Here is a 17,125-nt window from a genome sequence, read left to right on the forward strand (position 1 = left end):
CTCCATTACTTTTCCCACCACTGAAGGGAGGCTAACCGGTCTGTAGTTACCAGCCTCCTCTCTGTTCCCACTCTTGTGAAGCAGGACCACCACCGCTTTTCTCCAATCATTCGGCACCACTCCCGTTTCTAGGGATCTATTGAACAGGTCACACAGCGGACCCGCCAGCACATCTCTGAGCTCCTTCAGTATCCTTGGATGAATCCCATCAGGTCCCATGGCTTTGTCCACTTTCAGATTCTTTAGCTCTTCCCATACATTTTCTACTGTAAAAGAGTTTTCGTCTATTCCACTTCCTTCCAGTTTCTTGTTGTGTAGAGATGGTCCTTCTCCAGGGTCCTCTTTAGTGAACACAGAACTGAAGTATTCGTTTAATATTTCTGCCATTTCTTCGTCTCTCTCCACGCATTGATCATTTCCACCTTTCAATTTCACTATACCACTTTGAACTTTTCTCTTTTCACTGATGTATCTGAAAAATGTTTTGTTACCATTCTTTATCTCCTTGGCAATCCTCTCTTCCGCTTGACTTTTTGCCGACTTGATTAGTTTCTTCGTCTCCCTCAATTGACTCAAATATTGTTCTTTGTGCTCATCGCTTTGGGATATTTTATATTTCTTGAATGCTGTTCTTTTAGCCTTAATTTTGTCAGCCACCTCCTTTGAGAACCAGATAGGTTTCATTTTTCTTTTGCTTTTCTTTACATTTTTAACATATAGAATAGTTGCCTTGGTAATTGCTCCTTTTAGATTGGTCCACTGCTGATCCACATCTCTCTCGTTCTCCCAGCCTTTTAGTTCTTCCTCTAGGTACTTCCCCATTTCTTCAAAGTCCGTGTTTTTGAACTGTAAAACTCGGGTCTTTGTGCTTCTTTTCCATATTCTTTTAGTGATATTAAACCATACCGTTTGATGATCACTGGTGCTGAGGTGGGCGCCCACCTGGACATCAGAGACATTATCTCCATTAGTGAGCACTAAGTCGAGTATAGTTCCTTCTCTAGTGGGTTCAATTACCATTTGTTTGAACAAAGTTACTTGCATGACATCCACTATCGCTCTACTATTTTTAGATTCTGCAGATGGGATTTTCCAGTCTACATCTGGCATATTAAAGTCACCAACGATCACCACTTCTCCCTTCTTTCCTATCTTAAGGATGCCTTCAACCAGGTCTCTGTCCAGCTCTTCCTTTTGGTTTGGAGGCCTGTAAACCACTACAATATAAACGGACGCTTCATCATCTTTTTTTAGGTCGACCCATAGTGCTTCTTCATTGCCCCAACTTCCTTGCAGCTCAGATGCTTGGATATTGTTTCTGACATAAAGAGCCACACCACCCCCTTTTCTATCCACTCTGTCCTTCCTTAACAAGTTATAGCCTGGTATTGCTTTATCCCAATCATGAGATTCTGTGAACCATGTTTCTGTGATAGCAACAATGTCCAATTGTGCCTCTGTCATTGGGGCCTGCAGATCTGGGATTTTATTTCCCAAACTATGAGCATTTGTGGTCATAGCTTTCCAGGTTCCCTCTTTAAGGTTATTGCTTTTCCTGGACTCCTTATGAGACTTTAGTTGAGATTTGTTATTCACTTCACTCTTTCCTTTTGCAGTTTTCCCACTGATGACAGTCATCCATCTCAATTTGCTTTATCCTTTGGTTATGGATCTTGAATTTCTGCATGCATTGGGGTTTTTTTTCTCTTTTCTGGTAACACTTCAGTGTTTTTCTCTAGAACTTCTTCAGTTATTAATATAGGGAAGGCTTTTTGTTCTTGTTGCACTTGATCCTGTGTGTGTCTCCTCGTCACAGGTCTAATTCTACAAGAGCCCACTGTAAACCTGGTTTTTAATGAATTTCTAAATGACCTGTTTGAGTGGGGGGGGGGGGGGGGGTATACTTGTTGGCTGCCCATCTGTCAAGAATGGGTGACTGTGGGACACATGTGTTATCCTACCTGAGCCTCCTGTATTTCTTTTTCTTGACTCCTGGTTATTCTTTGGTATTGGGGAATTATTTTCTGAGTAATGCAATGTGGGTGTAATACTTGTAATTGAAGCTAATTGAGTTTTAACCTCAGTCAGCTCCTTTTTCAAAGAAGAGAGTTCTGCACAGATTGGGCAAGCTCTAAGTTTCCAGATGCTTTCCCTCAGAATAAAGGCTCCAAAACAGTTACATTGGATAGTCCTCATTTTGGTAAATTTTTTGATTGGTATTTCCTTTGCTGTTAACAATTTACTAATTTATCTTGTTGCTAATGTTAAGTTAGTCTATATTAGAAAACAAACCCTAGGGGTGGGTGGTAGGGAATCAGTTTATCCTGGGGCAAGCTGGGCAGAGCAGGACACTTTCTGGAACTTTAATAGTCCTTTAGCTATTAAATGATCCCTCAGCACTTATGTGCCAGTATTAACCAGATTATTAAAGAACAGCTATACAATAAGAGAAATGCAGGTATACTGAATCTTAAAAACAAACAATTAGCAAGGAACCACAACAACTAATATACAATACCAGACCTAGAGAAAGGTATAAACAGAGCAGTTCTACATACAGAGAGCGCAGATATAATGGAGCACAGAGCACTGTTAGAAGGAATAGTGAAAGAAAACACAGCAGATTTGTTTTTGTGTTTTTTTTTTTTCCCCCAGAGAGAGCACCACAGAAATTATGAGTCAGAGCTCTAGAAAGAAGGGATATTGAGAGACTGTTTCTTTTTACACAGAGCTCAGAGACTATAAATCAGAGCACCAGTAGAGGAATAATAAAAAAAAAAAAACACAGAGTTCAATTATGCACAGAAATTCTACTATATATTAATTTCAATTTACCACAGTCTTATCTGCACTGGAAACAGAAGAATCTACATGCCTTAAACAAATATCTACAGAAGGAAAAGTTCAGGATGGTAACCGTGGGCTCCCTATTCCTCCTTCTTCAAAAGGGAGATTGGCTTTGCACTCTAGACCTACAAGACGCATACACTCATGTGGCGATAACCCAGTCTCATCGAAAATACCTCCATTTCCTAGTCTGACACCTACACTTCCAGTAGCGAGTGCTCCCATTTGGCCTGGCATCAGCGCCGCAAGTCTTTACCAAGTGCCTGGCGGTAGTCGCAGCCTACCTCAGACAACAGAGCGTTCATGTCTACCCTTACCTTGACGATTGGTTGTTAAGGGCCCCATCCAAGTAGGAGGTTCTGACCTCCTTATATCTAAACCTAGAACTACTACTATCCCTCGGATTTCTGATAAAGTATACAAAATCCAATCTGGTTCCATCGCAGATCCTCTCCTTCACTGGAGCGGACTTAAACACTATACAGGCAAAAGCTTTTCTTCCAGGAGACCAGGAAAGGGAGAGAGAGTGACTGACATGTGATCGTGTCTGTGGATGAGACCAGAGGCCTGTCGGGTCCAGAGACATTCGGAAACGCAGATGAGGTGGGCCGAGGACACGCCCCCTAAGTGACATCACCAGCGTGCAACGTCTGAGGAGGCTTAAAAATCGCCTCCCTGCGGCGCGCAGCCACCGCCGGCGTGTCGCCAAAGCGGTGCGCGGTTTTCGTTTATAGCATCTACATTATTACATCTAGGAAGCCTCTTCTAAGAACATAAGAACATAAGAAAATGCCATACTGGGTCAGACCAAGGGTCCATCAAGCCAAGCATCTTGTTTCCAACAGTGGCCAATCCAGGCCTTAAGAACCTGGCAAGTACCCAAAAACTAAGTCTATTCCATGTTACCATTGCTAATGGCAGTGGCTATTCTCTAAGTGAACTTAATAGCAGGTAATGGACTTCTCCTCCAAGAACTTATCTAATCCTTTTTTAAACACCGCTATACTAACTGCACTAACCACATCCTCTGGCAACAAATTCCAGAGTTTAATTGTGCATTGAGTAAAAAAGAACTTTCTCCAATTAGTTTTAAATGTGCCCCATGCTAACTTCATGGAGTGCCCCCTAGTCTTTCTACTATCCGAAAGAGTAAATAACCGATTCACATCTACCCGTTGTAGACCTTTCATAATTTTAAACATCTCTATCATATCCCCCCTCAGCCGTCTCTTCTCCATGCTGAAAAGTCCTAACCTCTTTGGTCTTTCCTCATAGGGGAGCTGTTCCATTCCCCTTATGATTTTGGTAGCCCTTCTCTGTACCTTCTCCATCGCAATTATATCTTTTTTTGAGATGCGGTGACCAGAATTGTTCACAGTATTCAAGGTGCAGTCTCACCATGGAGCGATACAGAGGCATTATGACACTTTCCGTTTTATTCACCATTCCCTTTCTAATAATTCCCAACATTCTATTTGCTTTTTTGACTGCTGTAGCACACTGAACAGATTATTTCAATGTGTTATCCACTATGACGCCTAGATCTCTTTCTTGGGTTGTAGCACCTAATATGGAACCCAACATTGTGTAATTATAGCATGGGTTACTTTACCCTATATGCATCACCTTGCACTTATCCACATTAAATTTCATCTGCCATTTGGATGCCCAATTTTCCAGTCTCACAAGGTCTTCCTGCAATTTATCACAATCTGCTTGTGATTTAACTACTCTGAACAATTTTGTGTCATCTGCAAATCTGATTCTCACTCGTATTTCTTTCCAGATCATTTATAAATATATTGAAAAGTAAGGGTCCCAATACAGATCCCTGAGGCACTCCACTGTCCACTCCCTTCCACTGAGAAAACTGTCCATTTAATCCTACTCTCTGTTTCCTGTCTTTTAGCCAGTTTGCAATCCACGAAAGAACATCGCCACCTATCCCATGACTTTTTACTTTTCCTAGAAGCCTCTCATGAGGAACTTTGTCAAACGGCTTCTGAAAATCCAAGTACACTACATCTACCGGTTCACCTTTATCCACATGTTTATTAACTCCTTCAAAAAAGAGAAGCAGATTTGTGAGGCAAGACTTGCCCTGGGTAAAGCCATGCTGACTTTGTTCCATTGAACCATGTCTTTCTATATGTTCTGTGATTTTGATGTTTAGAACACTTTCCACTATTTTTCCTGGCACTGTAGTCAGGCTAACTGGTCTGTAGTTTCCCGGATCGCCCCTGGAGCCCTTTTTAAATATTGGGGTTACATTTGCTATCCTCCAGTCTTCAGGTACAATGGATGATTTTAATGATAGGTTACAAATTTTTACTAATAGGTCTGAAATTTCATTTTTTAGTTCCTTCAGAACTCTGGGGTGTATACCATCCGGTCCAGGTGATTTACTACTCTTCCGTTTGTCAATTAGGCCTACCACATCTTCTAGGTTCACCGTGATTTGATTCAGTCCATCTGAATCATTACCCATGAAAACCTTCTCCATTACGGGTACCTCCCCAACATCCTCTTCAGTAAACACCAAAGCAAAGAAATCATTTAATCTTTCCGCGATGGCCTTATCTTCTCTAAGTGCCCCTTTAACCCCTCGATCATCTAACGTTCCAACTGACTCCCTCACAGGCTTTCTGCTTCGGATATATTTTAAAAAGTTTTTACTGTGAGTGTTTGCCTCTACAGCCAACGTCTTATCAATGTCTTACATTTAAATTGCCAACGTTTATGCTTTAACCTATTTTCTTCTGTTGGATTCTTCCAATTTTTGAATGAAGATCTTTTGGCTAAAATAGCTTCTTTCACCTCCCCTTTTAACCTTGCCGGTAATAGTTTTGCCTTCTTTCCAACTTTCTTAATGTGTGGAATACATCTAGACTGTGCTTCTAGAATGGTATTTTTTAACAATGACCTCGCCTCTTGGACATTTTTTACTTTTGTAGCTGCCCCTTTCAGTTTTTTTCTAACAATTTTTCTCATTTTATCAAAGTTTCCCTTTTGAAAAAAGGCAGACTTGATGGGCCGTTTGGTCTTCTGCCGTCATTTCTATGTTTCTATGAAAGTTTAGCACGAGAGCCGTGGATTTGCTCACTGTTCCTCTTCCAGTCATTAAATCAAATTTGATCATATTATGATCACTATTGCCAAGCGGCCCCACCACCATTACCTCTCTCACCACCAAGTCCTGTGCTCCACTAAGAATTAGATCTAAAATTGCTCCCTCTCTCGTTGGTTCCTGAACCAATTGCTCCGTAAAGCTATCATTTATTCCATCCAGGAACGTTATCTCTCTAGCGTGTCCCGATGATACATTTGCCCAGTCAATATTGGGGTAATTGAAGTCTCTCATTATTACTGCACTACCAATCTCCACCTGGGGGAATCAGAAGTAAGACTATCTACTCAGCTAAGTACTTTCTTGTTTTTTTGGACTTTCCTATAAGTTATGCCTCACTCAGCCCATAAACGTAGGGCTAGAGAGAGGTCTATAATTGAAAATACATTAGCTAGTCCGGTGTTGAGCCCAGTGGATGCCCACATAAGAAGGGGAGCCATAAAGCCGGGTGAAATGTCACTTGAAGGGGTGCAGGAAGGCACCGCAGCCCTTCGTGACTTAGATCTCGTTGTCCCTGGATTATAGAGCCCCCCCTCTTCTGAGTATCCTGTAAAGATAAGAGCTGAACCATTTAAGAACACTCTGTCGCCTCTTAAAAAAAAGTGGTGAACAGGAAGGTGGACTAGGAACAACTTTGGTTCCACATGCAGGAGTAACTAGCATGGCTAGTGTACCAGAGGGGAAGGTTATAGAGGGTTTGTTGTTGACCCAAGAAGTTAGTTCAGGTTGGGATGATTCAGGTATAATACCAATTGTGAGACCACCTGTATTTTCTTTGGAAGTCATATGGGAAACCTTGGTTGTTTTAAATAAGAATGTTTCCTTGCAGTTGAAACCCATAGTTAAAAACAGAGAGAAACTGGAATGTAAAGTTAATAATGTAATTCTTGATGATAAAATGAGATCAGGTTATTGAGAATAATTCTGTGGAATTGAAAAAGTTAAGTGATCAAAATGAGTTAATTATGAAGGAAAATCAATTTTTGTGTAGAAAAATGGAAAATCTGGAAAACCAACTTAGAAGTAGAAATTTAAGGCTGGTAAACTTTCCGAAGGTGCCAGCTTTATTTGCTAAAGAAATGTGGAACAAATTTGCTTTAGAATTTCTTAAAATTCCACAGCAAGCACTTCCTCCTCTTACCCAGGTATATTATATTCCTTCTTGGAAAATTACATCTGAGAAGGAACAAGAATATCAGTCTATAACTCCATTAAATGTCACTGAAATTTTGGAATCCACTAGTTTAGAAGTGGCCTAGCCAGCCACTATGGTAACTTCCTTTTTATTAAATTCGGATAAAGATTGGGTTCAGAAATCATTTTTTAGAAATATTAAGGAGAAATTTTGTCAGCTGGCAGTAAGAATGTTTCCAGATGTCACCAAGGAAACTCAGAGGAGGAAAGAATTTCTTAATTTAAGGCCAAAATTGTTACAAATGGGAGCTTTATATAAACTAAAATTTCCATGTAAATGTTTATCAAAGTGTCAAGTACTGTTTTTTCCAGCCCTCACATTTGATAAAATTTATAACAGATAAACTTTTTCGAAAGATGAATCACATGTTGGTCCTTTATGATGGAGTTAAACAGGGCAAGCTGGTTTCACGGGCTACAAAAGCTCACTAGATTAAGGAGGTAGTCATGGGTGCATATGTGGCTGCTGAAAAACCGTTGCTTACTCAGGGCTCATTCACTAGGGCTCAGGCAGTGTTGTGGGCGGAGGTTAGATTGTTATCCCCAGTCGACAGTTGCCGAGCTGCGAAGTGATCCTCCTTACACACCTTTTCTAGGTATTATCCTCTGGATGTGTAGGCCCAGGAGGACGCAGCCTTTGCACATGTGGTTTTGACTGGACCATGGGCAGCCTCCCACCCTATTCAGGAGTAGCTTTGGTATATCCTAATGATTCTGAAAAATTACTACTAATGATTCTGAAAAATTACTACTTACCTGATAATTTCCTTTTCCTTAATCTAGACCAGTGGTTCTCAACCCTGTCCTGGGGAACCCCCCCAGCCAGTCGGGTTTTTAGGATATCCACAATGAATATGCATGAGAGAAAATTTGCATACACTGCCTCTATAACATGCAAATTTTCTCTCATGCATATTCATTGTGGATATCCTGAAAACCCGACTGGCTGGGGGGGTCCCCAGGACAGGGTTGAGAACCACTGATCTAGACAGATGGGTTCAGCTTCCTACCCTTGGCTGCCGTATGGTTGTGTTATATTCCTCTTGTGTGACTGCATGTTCCAGGGGTTACTGATAAGTGTTACTCCAGTCCCTATGCTATTAATGTATTAAATGTTTCATGTTGGCTAAGTATTGAAATGGTTAACTGTTTTTAATCAAGTTTTTGCTAGTCTGTCCACAGTTACCGTATTTTTCGCTCCATAAGACGCACCTGACCATAAGACGCACCTAGGATTCAGAGGGGGAAAATTTAAAAAAAAAAAAATTGTGCTAAACCGGCTCTGCGTCTGGGCATCTTATGGAGCAAATTAGGGGAGTGCATAGCTTTTTTTTTTTCTCCCTATTTTGTTTTCGGGTCTGGGGAGGGCCATTTCGGTCCACTCCCCAGATCAGAAAACTTTTCTTTCTCTGGGAACCCCTCCCCCCCCCCATCCCAACCCTTTAAATTAACAACCCCCACCCCCCTGACCCCCCAAGACCTGCCGACTTAATTTACTGCAAACCCCCACCCTCCTGACTCCCCCAAGACTTGCCGACTTAATTTCCTACAACCCCCCACCCTCCTGACCCCCCCCCCAAGACCTGCCGAATTAATTTCCTGCAACCCCCCACCCTCCTGACCCCCCCCCCCAAGACCTGCCAAACGTCCCTGGTGGTCCAGCGGGGGTCCAGGAGCGGTCCGGGAACGATCTCCTGGGCGTGGGCCGTCGGCTGCCAGTAAACAAAATGGCGCCGACGGCCCTATGCCCTCACTATGTCACTGAGACCGACCAATAGCAGCGGTCGGTCTCAGTGACATAGTGAGGGCATAGGGCCGTCGGCTGCCAGTAAACAAAATGGTGCCGACGGCCCTATGCCCTCACTATGTCACTGAGACCGACCAATAGCAGCGGTCGGTCTCAGAGACATAGTGAGGGCATAGGGCCGTCGGCGCCATTTTGTTTACTGGCAGCCGACGGCCCACGCCCAGGAGATCATTCCCGGACCCCCGCTGGACCACCAGGGACGTTTGGCAGGTCTTGGGGGAGTCGGGGGGGGGGGGGGGGTTTGTTAGATTTTTGTTTGGGTTTTTTTTATATTCGCTCCATAAGACGCACATACATTTTCCCCCCACCTTTGGGGGAAAAAAAGTGCGTCTTATGGAGCGAAAAATACGGTACTTTTGAAGATATTACTGGCAGGCTGTTGTCAGTGTAGAAGTGTATATATACTGTGGTGTCTATTTGCCACGTCTCCATTTGCTGATAGAGGTGCATAACCCACTGGTCCTGAACCCATTTGACTAGATTAAGGAAAAGGAAATTATCAGTTAAGTAGTAACTTAAGAACCTAAGAAATTGCCATACTGGGTCAGACCAAGGGTCCATCAAGACCAGCATCCTGTTTCCAACAGTGGCCAAAGCAGGCTACAAGAACCTGGCAAATACCCAAACACTAAAAATCCCATGCTACTGATGCCAGTAGTAGCAGAGGCCATTCCCTAAGTCAACTTGATTAAAAGCAGTTAATGGACTTCTCCAAGAACTTATCCAAAACTTTTTAAAACCCAGCTGCACTAACTGCACTAACCACATCCTCTGGCAACAAATTCCAGAGCTTAATTGTGTGATGAGTGAAAAAGAATTTTCTCTGATTAGTTTTAAATGTGCTATTTGCTAACTTCATAAAGTTTCCCCCAGTCCTTCTATTATCCGAAAGTGTAAATAACCGATTAAAATCATGAGGAATAGAACGGATAGATGTAAAATACCTCTGACTTATCTCCCTTTAGCTGTCTCTTCTCCAAGCTGAACAGCCCTAACCTTTTTAGACTTTCCTCATAGGGGAGCTGTTCCCAATGCATCCACATCTGGTTCCTTGCTGACATGTTTCAATTGGATTTTATGTTGTGGCTCTGATAGTTAAGTGCTAGTATTAAAAAAAAAAAAAAAAGAAAAGACTATGAATTGTTGCCATGTATGAAATATTCTCCTTATAATGTTAATTTCTTTTGATGAGCAGATGTTAATGTGGTCAGAGTGTTTTTATAATGTGCTAATTGGACTGTTCACTTTGACTGAGGATTGTTTTGTCAGTATTGACATCTGAAGAATGGGCATATGTACATATATGGTCTTCAAAGCTCTTGTACTCCAACATTTTTGTTGGGTTAATAAAAGGGATCAAGGTTATAAAGATTCAAGTATTTTCCAGAATATGGCTACTAGAACTTTACCTTCCCAGTCGTTTTACGTACAGTGTGAATTAAAAAGAAATGTCCTCTAGAGAGTTTGGTTGCATCATTTGACGTATAACAGTATATGAAATTATTTGATTTCTGCTTCTTTATTGGGAATATTGTATTCCCGTAGATACCCAGACAGCATGGCTAATTCATGCTGCTTATGTCCTCCGTGCCACTAGGTGGCGGAGCTCTCTAAGATCACTAAAGTCTTTTAATGAGGTGTTCCTTCTTGTATCTTCCCGCATTTCCCTGAAGCTCCTCAATCCATTGTTTTCTGTGCGACTGACTGCACGCGGAGCTCTCATCACTGGGACCACACAGGAAGCCAAAGGCCCCATCTCATCGAAGGGCCACTTCTGCAGACCCCTTAGGTCCAAAACACTCGATGACGAAGCGAGTGTGATCGCCATCGACGCTCTGATGCAACCTCGAAGCATCGACGCACCATACCAACGCATCGACACTCGGAAGACATCGCGTCTCAATCAGGTGCCACGGCGCACTATCGACTCCTTGGAGGCCTCCTTCAATGCAGCCTGATGCAAAGCCTCTCCTGCCGGCGCAGTCTTCAACAAAACAGTAAAAAAAAACCAAAAACATTCAACTGGGCCCAAGAGTCCAAGGGATCCTTCCCCACTATTAATCGTGGACTTGGACGATAGCCCATCTCCTCCAAGGCTCTCCAGAAGCTCCTCAGTCTCTTCGGAAGTGTTTTCGGGACTATCCGCAGCCTCACACTGCCACAGGGGTTCTGGATTACAGGATCCTCTTTACGGAAAGGTTATCCACCCACTGATGGACATTGGTCATCCGAGAGGACCAGACAGTGACATTCTCCTCACGGCACTACCTCCATCAGAATTCCAGCCGCATCCAAGGCTGCCCCCTACATTGGGTTCAGCCTCTGAAGCCATATCCCAAATTTCAAAGATCTTGTCTCAATTCCTCGCTTCAGTGGAGCAGCAACACCAGCCACCACCAGACAAGCCATCTGAGACCTTTATCATCCAAAGGTTCCCCTATTCCGGGTCCTGCGCCAAAGGATCAACCTAGGAGGCCCTCACCTCCAGCAGAGACTCCCCTAGTTCTTCTTTTTCGCCTGGTTCATCAAGGCGACCCTTCTGACCCGCAATAAATTCCACGAGAACCGGTATCATTCCCCCCCCCCCCCCCCCGAGGATCTCACTTATTCACAATTTTTAGAAAAAGTGGGCCAATGGCTAGATGTGGAGACTAGGAAAGATACCCAGACCCTAGGCAGGAAATGCTTGGGATCCTTAAGATATTTGAAAGCCAAGCTGAACCCACAAGCACTCCTGTCCCACTCAGTATTGGACTCCGTGATGGAAAAAGCATGGGAATCTCCTTTCTCCACAATGCCAACTTCAAGCAAAACCGACCTTAAATGTCGGATGCGAGACTCGCCTTTTTATGCGACCGTCCAGCTTCCACATGCGTTGGTAGTTGTCGAATCAGCAATGCAGAAGGCGAAGAAATCGAGGCTGCATTCGAACACCCCCCCAGGACGAGATAACAAATGTTTTGATGATTTTGCAAAGAAGGCATTCCAATCAGGCATGTTGAATGCAAAAATTCAAAGCCACCAATTCTGTGTCGCACAATATTTATTTGAATGCCTACAATCTTTAAAACCCCTATCACAAGGTGGTTCTACAGAAGCTAGCCCCCCTCGAGAATTTTATGACATGGAGGAGGGCCTTCGACATCTCCTACGTTCCATCTACAAGGGATTCGAAATGTCAGCAAAAACCACGGCTAATGCCATAGCAGCAAGAAAACTAGCATGGCTGAGGGCAAGTGCCATAAGTGACAATGTGCACGACAAGCTAGCTAATCTTCCCTGTTGCCCTGACAACCTTTTCGGTGACAGGCTCCCTGTCACAGTAGCAAAGCTGAAAGAACAAAAAGTGGCGGTATTATCTTTGACCTCACCATATGAAGGCTTATAGTCTCGACGCCAATTCACCTCCTACAGGAAACCTGCTTACCCTAGGTGCACATATTGGCCTTATACATCTTACCAGCCTCCACCCTATCAACCCAGCCGCCAGCAGCCTTATCAACAGTAGGGTTCATGCCAGCGCCCTCGTGTACCCCACCAACCTCTCCAAATGACAAATCCTCATCCCTCTAAAAACCAGCAGAGATTTTAGGACTACACTTGCCACCACTACCGACAACAAAAGTAGGGGGATAGCTGTCCCTATTTCTCCCAGAATGGAACAAAATAACATCCGACCTTTGGGTCCTGACCATAATAAAGGAAGGTTATTCTCTCAACTTTGCATCCCTCCCAACTCTCCCACATCTAGTTTCCATGAAACATCATGGTGCACATCAGAGACCTCTTCTTCAAGAGATCGACCAACTACTTCAACAGTGCATACGAGAGTTAACTCCACCCCAGTATCAAGTGTTTTTATTCACAATACTTCCTCATTCCCACACCTGGACATGACCTACTTCACTTTTCAATTGATTGCTTGTTCTTTTGATATATTGTAACCGAATCTTTTTGTGGCACCTGTTAGAATGTACTATAGTATGCACTCAATCACCTTAATTTATGTGCCAACATGTAAACCGTTGCGATGGTATTTAACTTAGCGACGGTATAGAAAAGATTTTAAATAAATAAATAAAATCTGGAGGGCTTCGACCAATTCTGGACCTACGCTCCCTCAACAAACACAGAGAGAAAAATGACTTCTCTCAAGTCCATTCTTCCTTTCCTCCGACCCAAGGACTGGATGTGCTCACTGGATTTAAAGGATGCATATGCCCATATACCAATGCATCCCAAATCCTGGTGTTACCTCCGTTTTCAAGCGGACGAGAGATACTTTCAGTACAAAGTACTCCCGTTTGGCATCCCCAGAGTCTTCACAAAATGTCTAGCAGTAGTGGTAGCACACCTCCGTTGACAGGGGGTTCAGATATTTCCTTACCTAGATGACTGGCTGCTAGTAATCCCCAATCCTACTAGACAATCTAAGCCTTCTGATAAACGACGAAAAATCCAATTTGCAACCTACGCAAACCTTGCAGTTCATTGGAGCGCACATCGACACCATTTGGGAGAAAACTTTTCTGCCACAACCTCGAGCGCTGGTTCTAACTACACTGGCCCATTGCCTGTTAAAAATGACAACGGCTCCAGCCCGTCAAATCCTAACGATTCTGGGACATATGGCACTGTCCACCTATGTTGTCCCGCATACGTGACTACATATCTGTCACTTACAATGGGGTTTTAAGAATCAATGGACTCAGTTCGTAAGCCCACTATCCTCTCCAGTGATTCTAACAGCCAGCATGAAAATAGACCTACAATGGTGGCTAACCCCACCAGCACTGATGAAGGGCTCACCTCTGCGATCCCCTCAACATCAAATAGTACTCACAACAGATGCCTCCCGCACAGGTTGGGGAGCTCATCTCACCAACCTACAGACTCAGGGGTTCTGGTCCAAACAAGAACGGAATCAACACATAAACCTCCTGGAACTTCGGGCTATCCGCAATGCCCTTTGAACTTTCGAACGCACCCTCCGAGACCAAGTTGTCATGATTCACACAGACAACCAAGTGGCAATGTTTTACATAAACAAAGGAGGAGGGTCAGGTTCATGGCGCTTTTGCAAAGAAGCGGTCAAGATCCTAGAATGGGCTCACAGCAAGGTAATGTCCCTGTAAGCCACATGCTTACCGGGAATCAACAACTCCAAGGCAGACAAACTGAGCAGAATATATCACCCTCACGAGTGGGAACTATATCAGTATGTAGCCAATCAAATTTTCTCCAGTTGGGGTTTTCCTCGGGTTGACCTCTTTGCAACAGAACATAACAGAAAGGTTGAACTGTTTTGCTCAGTGTACCCCAGCCCCCACTGTCTGGCACAGGATGCGTTCCTCATAGATTGGTCGCAAGGTCTGCTTTACGCATTTCCTCTGATACCACTCATCTCTCGCACAGACCAGAGGTGCATTGAAGACAACGCGGACTTGATCCTCATTGCCCCAGCATGGGCATGACAAGCATGGTACAGCTACCTAATTCATTTGTCGACACACAAACAGATTCCCCTGGGCGACAGCCCCTACCTCCTTACCCAAGAAGGGGGTTCAATGCTTCATCCGCTTCACTCATCGCTGAATCTCACTGCATTGAAGTTGGAAGGCTCGTATTCCAAAGCCCAAACATTTCTCCTCAACTTCAGGGTATTCTGGTCTCCTCCAGAAAACCATCAGCGAGACTAAGTTACCAACACAAATGGTCATGCTACGCTTCCTGGTGTTTGGCCGCAGGTACAGATCTGCTCACCTGTCCACCAGAGCGCCTCCTGAATTACCTCCACCTACTCTACAGGGACTCGCCACTGTCTCAGTTCGGGTACACCTCAGCGCCATAGCGGCTTATCACGCTCCTCTCAACGGAGAATCTATATCTTGTCATTCCCTTGTCTCCAGGTTCATGAAAAGTGTCCTACGTTTACAGCCCCTGACAAAGAAACCATCGGTGCCATGGGATATCAACATAGTATTTGAGCAACTCATGCTACCACCTTTTGAGCCGTTAGGCACTTCTCATCCTAGGTACCTTTCTTGGAAAGTGCTCTTCTTAGTCGCCCTCACCTCAGCAAGGCGCATCAGCGAGCTACAAGCCTTAGTGCACTACCCACCTTACCTTGAATTTTACCATGAAAAGGTTACGTTGTGTACACATTCTAACTTCCTACCCAAAGTGGCCTCAGCTTTCCACATAAACCAGACATCACCCTCCTGACTTTCCACCCAAAACCTCACGCAAACGACAATGAACGAAGACTACATTCATTAGACTGTAAACGGGCGCTAGCCTATTATAAAAAGTGCACTCATTCTGCTAATAGAGCCTCACAGCTCTTTCTCTCCTTCAATCCAAATGCACCAGGACTCCCTGTATCCAAGAGAACACTATTGTTCTGGATCTCAAACTGCATACAATTCTGCTACCAAAAGCGTTCAGAGACCCTATCCTCCACACTCAAGGCACATCAAGTACATGCAATGGCTGCTTCAGTTGCTCACCTCCACGATGTGCCTCTCCTTGACATTTGTAAGGCAGCCACATGGTCATCACTGCACATCCCACTACTGTTCAGATACACAAGCTGTAGATGTCGCAAACATGGGGCAGATCATTCTTGAAAAGGGCACCTCTACAGCACATCAAGCATGCTCATAAGAACTGTCTGCTTCTATTCTACCATATTGAGCGCTTGCCTCACTACATCATAGACACATTTTAAGCGATGTGCTCAATACTTCAGCTGGGGACTCCCAGACAGCATGGCTACTTCATACTGCTTATCTACGGGAAAAGAGCAAGTTTGCTTACCATAAATGGTGTTTTCTGTAGATAGCAGATGAATTAGCCATGCTGACCCGCCTTCCTCCCCAGACAGTTCTGGCGTTGCATATAGTCTTGCTTTGACATGGACTGGAGCCTCAGGGAAATGCGGGAAGATACAAGAAGGAACACCTCACTAAAGACTTTGGTGATCTTAGAGAGCTCTGCCACCTAGTGGCACGGAGGACGTACCCAGAGAGTATGGCTAATTCATCTGCTATCTATGGAAAACACCATTTACAGTAAGCAAACTTGCTCTTTTGTTTTTACTCTCTCTATGGCAAGCAGAATGAACAGTCCCACATATGGGATGAAGTCCTTGTATAGCCTAGAAAATGTTTGCACATGTTTAGCATGTATGGAAAAATAGGTGCTCAATGAAGCAGCAGCTCCTTACCCGCACACCTTTTGTAATTTCTGCTTCATACAAGCTTCTTTAGGCGTCTTATATTTTCTTTTTCTTTACTTCATAAATTTCTTCAGACATTTTTTTCTTCTTCAACTTATTCAAAATTTTTAATTTGGCAGGAGCCCTTTGTTATCATGGTCGACAAAAAGACTGGATGTGGACTGGATTATCCCTTCTGCCGAATCTGCAAGAAGTAGAGAGATAGTGGATGACCTTCATGGGACTCTGCTCAAACAAATGGTAATGGAAAATACATGTGAGTGTGACACACATAGCCTAGTGCTCACAAATGGGGATAATGTCTCTAATGTCCGGGTAGGTGCTCCGTATAGTGATTATGAGATGGTATGTTTTGATATCTCAGCCAGGATAGAGGGACGTTATCTTGAAGATCCTAGTTTTGAATTTCAAAAATACAGATTTTGTCAAAATGGGGACATACCTGGAAGTCTGGGAGAAAATGGGTGAGGTGGAACAAAAGTGGGCCAAATTAAAAGAAGCTATTACAAAGGCGGCAAATCTATATGATAGAAAAGTAAACAAAAGTAAGAGGAAAAAGAAACTGATCTATTTCTCAAAGGAAATGGCTAAACCCCCCTCCAAAAAAAAGCATTTAAGAAATACCAAGGATCCCAAAAAGAGAAACACAGGACGAATACTTGGTGAAGCTAAGTTAGATGAAGAAAGAAATTGGGGAAAGTAAAAATTCAAGTGGAAGAAAACATTACGAAAGAGGTAAAGCGAGGTGACAAAACATTTTTCCGATATATCTGAGAAATGATTAAAGCCTGAGGTGGTATAGTAACATTGAAAGGTGACCCAGGAGCAATATGTGGAGAAAAGCAAAGAAATGGCAGAAATTTTAAATGCATAGTTCACTTTGGTATTCACTAAAGAAGACCCTGGAGAA

General features: G+C 43.5%; 1 protein-coding gene across 15 annotated transcripts in view; it reads left to right on the plus strand.

The window, feature by feature from the left end:
- TBL1XR1 (transducin beta like 1 X-linked receptor 1) overlaps positions 1–17,125 on the plus strand; it is an 854,914-nt gene that overhangs the window by 203,617 nt on the left and 634,172 nt on the right. For 10 of the 15 annotated variants that reach the window (XM_029616819.1, XM_029616820.1, XM_029616821.1 and 7 more), the window contains exon 2: positions 16,335–16,455. The exons of 4 other annotated variants lie outside the window; for them this stretch is intronic. The gene's annotated coding sequence lies outside the window, so the exon portion shown is untranslated. Of the gene's footprint in view, positions 1–16,334; positions 16,472–17,125 lie in introns of all 15 variants that reach the window. One more of the 15 variants, XM_029616816.1, reaches the window with a different exon arrangement.

The sequence above is a fragment of the Rhinatrema bivittatum genome, chromosome 9 (assembly GCF_901001135.1).
Source record: "Rhinatrema bivittatum chromosome 9, aRhiBiv1.1, whole genome shotgun sequence".
In the NCBI taxonomy this organism is placed as follows: Eukaryota; Metazoa; Chordata; class Amphibia; order Gymnophiona; family Rhinatrematidae; genus Rhinatrema; species Rhinatrema bivittatum.